The 4,658-nt window shown below is 35.6% G+C and overlaps 1 protein-coding gene across 4 annotated transcripts in view; it reads left to right on the top strand.

Moving 5' to 3' along the window:
• LOC106872364 (5'-AMP-activated protein kinase subunit beta-2) overlaps window positions 1-4,658 on the top strand; it is a 39,397-nt gene that overhangs the window by 11,394 nt on the left and 23,345 nt on the right. The gene's annotated exons all lie outside the window — the stretch shown is intronic.

The following is a 4,658-nucleotide window of genomic DNA, read 5'->3' as shown; positions in this document are numbered from 1 at the left end:
GTGGCACATAAAAGACACCATTTCGAGCGTGGCCGTTTTCGTGCGGGTGACACGTAAAAGCACCCACTACACTCTCTGAGTGGTTGGCGTTAGGAAGGGCATCCAGCTGTAGAAACTCTGCCAAGTTAGATTGGAGCCTGGTGTAGCCATCCGGTTGCACCAGTCCTCAGTCAAATCGTCCAACCCATGCTAGCATGGAAAGCGGACGTTAAACGATGATGATGGTACTAAAAGGGTTAGATCATCACAACAGTCTCAGTCTCTGTTTCAATTTCCCAACAATGTATCACCATTACTTCGAAAATGCACATGTTGCTTTTATCTCATTTTTTCACCATTTCATCAGTAACTCACTAATCCTAGATCCTATACTAAGTACTATTTAATCTTTCTTCCCTAGAACTACATCCTCTGGAAAAAAATGTTTTACCACAACTACTCCCATTTACCTGTTAAAGTTCAAATTTATCATTAGCTATATAGACTACATGAAAACTTTTATTTTTTTATTGTTGTGATAGGTTTTTTTTTTATTGTTGCTATCAAAGTTTTAAAGTTTTTTCCTGTCCCTTAGTGTTCAAAGCTCTAAAAAAGTTATGTTCACTACATTTGTATCTCTGATAGTTTTGTGGCTACTCTTTTTCATTTTTCTTATTTATAAATAGCATGAGCAGAAAGCTTCAACCTAGTTATTTTGAATTTTGCACCTGGTGATTATTTTGTTTTCTTGTGTTTTAAAAATCTGAATTACTTTCTTTTGTTGTCCTATTACTTACATGTTGATATAAGCCATATTGAGTTACTGTGAATCATAAAGCACTCCTGTCAATTGTCATAAGATAGGAAATGAAGTGGTTTGGTTATTTAATACAATACCACAACCCTCTAATGTAGTGATTTTCAAACTGGCAAATATCACCCACTCCCTAAATATTATTGAAATTTTATGTCCTATCTTCATTAGGTGGGCAAACTAAGAATAAAATTCTTTCTTTGCCACTGTCTAGGACAAGTTAAAAAAATTTTAAAGCATCTTACAAGGGTCAGCAGCAAAGTTCATAGGCTGACCAAAATACTCTCAGGGAATGTGACCAAATGAGGTTTATTTTTCAACATAGTCCCCTTGTGGACCACACACTTCTTCCATTGGTGTTGCAGTGCTTGGATCTTGGTGGTGAAGAAACTTCGTTCCTGTTGGTCAAAAAAGTCATCAGCAGCAGATATATCATCATCACAACAATACTGGTTCCCAACCAAGTGTTTTTTTATTCTTGGGAGACAGATAATAGTCAAGTGGGGTCAAATCAGGAGAATAAGGAAGGTCATCGACCAGTTCAAAACCACGGTCATGCACGGCAACCATTGAAATGAAGGACTTGTCTGTTGGAGCATTGTTCTGATGAAACAAGACCGCTTTCATCAGTTTTCCTGGGTGTTTGATCTTGATAGCCTTTCATAACTGCTTTAGCAAGCTGGCATAGTACTCTTCATTGATGGTATGGCCCTTTTAAAGATAGTCAATAAACATGATGCCTTTTGCATCCCCAAAACTAAGGCCATCACCTTCCCTGCAGATGAAACGTCCAAAGATGCAGCCGAAGACTAGCTGTTATCCGCTATGTCCGCACTCATGTATATATGACAGAGATAGAGAGAGAAGCATGCTACAAGTTTTCTCCTATTTTTCCATGCTGGCATGGATTAGATGAAACTTGTTGAGGCAGATTTTCTACGCTTTGATGCTCTTCCTGTTGCTAACCCTTGTTTTCCAAGTAAGTTATTTCCATTTCACTGGTTCTCACACATTGAAAGCCAAAACCACAGTACTTATTGCTTTCCTGAGAGTGTAAACAGAAGCACTCTACTCAAGTAGTGTTAATGAGGATATGTGAAATGAACACATGTGTGATGTCTATTGGTGCCACATGAAAAATCACTTGCACTGGTTCCGCGCCAAAAAAGCACTTGCGTCGGTTCCATGCAAAAAGCACTTGCACCAGTGTCACATAAATGAGCACTTGCATCACGTAGTAAGAGCACTTGCATCATGTAGAAAGAGCACTTGTACTGGTGCCATATAATAAGGACACCCAGCACACTCTGTAAAGTGGTTGGTGTTAGGAAGGGCATTTAGTTATAGGAACCAAGCCAAATCAGACTAGAATCTGATGCAGCTCAACTGCTTGCTAGCACTGGACAAACTGTCCAAACCAATCCAGCATGGAAAAATGGATGTTAAATGATGATATATATATGACAGGCTTTTTTTCAGTTTCCATATAACAGTTCCACTCACAAGGCATTGGGCAGCCCAAGGTTACAGTAGAAGACATTTATCTAAAGTGCTATACAATGAGACTGAACCTGGAATCACATTGTTATGAAATGAACTTTGCATCCAGAAAGCCATGATTGCACCTTTTATTATCATTAAAGAAATCACCAACATTGTTATTATCATCTGCTCCAAAACCCATGGTTTTTATGGGGTTTTTCCATGAGCAATCCTCGAATGTCTTCTCCCTATTGAGGATTACATGTTTTTTTTTCAAATTTTATTCTTGTTTACACACAAAACCCTCACAACTCCACACATACACACAAACACTTTTTTGTTTTGTCTTGTGCTGTCCATAATGTTTTTCTTCATGTAAACCCTTGTGGTTAATAAAGAAATCATTATCCTCATTATTATTTTAATTTTTTATTGTGTATTATTGAAGTATGTAACTTAAATTCTCATAGTCACATAGATATCAAAGAACAGCAGATATCTGATCTTGTTCATTATGGATTTAATAGTTTAGTTAACCTTCTCCTTTCCATTCCTATGTATAATTTTAGTAGAAAATAACTAAGTAGATAATGTACCATCTTTAGTGCTGACAATACTGATATTCTTGATAGGGCGAAGGTTATATTGTTTCTGTAGGCAAAACTCTTCTTTCTTGTCCCCAATTTTAGTGGAGCAGCTGGTAACAATCTTTCCATTTCATAGTTCATATTGTAAATTTGCTGACCATAAATCTGCAGATTTTATGAAAACTTTTCATGTTAACCTGAAACAGATGAATTAAGTGGATCATATTATTGAGTCATACAATATATACAAGCATTGAGTTACAGACTTTGAAATAGTAATGATAATGATGATATACTAAGTAGTAACTTCATTTATACTGCAGATTGTTTATTTTTTTTTATTGGGCTGTATAATCTGAACTACAAGGTTTATTGATTTCAGAAATCTGTCTATTTAGCTTTGAAATGTAGTGTGGGGGAATTAACAAATATTTTAGTTAAATACTATGGTTCTCATTATTACCTGTGCATTGTGTACAGTGGATCAATTTGATGGGTTATTAGACTATTAGTTAAGTAGTTGACATCTTGTCAATTGTTTTGTCTTGTGTCCATAAAGATACCAAACTATTATTGTAAATAGGTATCATGCAATAAGTGCACTTAATACTATAGCAGTTGGAGCCCTATAACTAAGTCTTTTTATTAGCTTAGACTGCTGATCCATTTGGCAGAGTTGCTATAAAATTGCTATAAACATTTTCTCTACTTCTTAGTGAATCACTAGTGTATGAGGTTTACTACTTTTTTTTGGTGATATTTATGGTTGTATAGTTAAATTTGCTTTGTGGTCACATGGTACCAAATTTGTTTCCACTGTACAGTACCTTGGGTGAGCATTTTTTAATGAAAGGGCTAGAATAACTAAAGCTTTGTGAGTAAACAGAATCTGATTGGGTGGATGAACTGTGCCTATTCTTGGGTGGTAGACATTGGTTTCACACCACCACTTGGACCTTTGATGGAATATACTTTGTTGCAAGCATGCAGACTAGATCTCTATTTGTTGTGGTCTCTTCTATCCCATCACTCCACCTATCTCAGGAGCCTTGAAAATGATCTTTCTTCCTCTCCATGAAAAAATGGTTAAATAATTCAAGTTTCAAACTTGTTCTGTTAATTATTGATACGTGAATTCTTTGGCAAGAATAATGGTAGTTAGTTTGTATTCACCCTTCTGTACTTACCTGTTATTCTGAGAGTTTTAGTTTTTCCTTTAGGCCATTTAAAATTTCAAGAATAGGGACAATTATTTGGTTAATTTTCAGCTTGAATTCTGAAAGTTGAAAGCAATTCAAATGAAGCATTAACTTCACACAGTTATCCCACTTGAAATCGTGCACAAGAAGAGGCATTATAAAAGGAGTATAGTTGTTGAATGATGGATTGAGCATCTTTAGTACAATATCTAAGAGTGTTAGATGTAATAGTGTCATTCATTGTCATCATCATTTAACGTCTATGTTGGCATGGGTTGGATGGTTTGATCGGGCTTACGTATGTTATGCATAAGTTGGTCTGATAGAGCTGTTAGGGCTGATAATTGGAACTGGAAGGATTATATGATATTTATAAATTGGGAATTGTATCTGAATCACAAACTCAGTGGTATATCTTGTTATACATTGAGTCAGTTCAAGTGCTTCTATTCCTGCTATACAAAAATTAGCTTTCTATCTCGCAACAAACTGTTTCATAACTATGAGACAAAATATAAGTACTGTTGTAGGTTTGTATGTACATTGTTATATACATTGTTAAATGAAAAAAAAGCTGTTTATTTGTATATGTTGTTC

The sequence above is a fragment of the Octopus bimaculoides genome, chromosome 3 (genome assembly GCF_001194135.2).
Source record: "Octopus bimaculoides isolate UCB-OBI-ISO-001 chromosome 3, ASM119413v2, whole genome shotgun sequence".
NCBI classification, from domain to species: Eukaryota; Metazoa; Mollusca; class Cephalopoda; order Octopoda; family Octopodidae; genus Octopus; species Octopus bimaculoides.
This window is presented reverse-complemented; position numbering and strand designations above follow the sequence as displayed.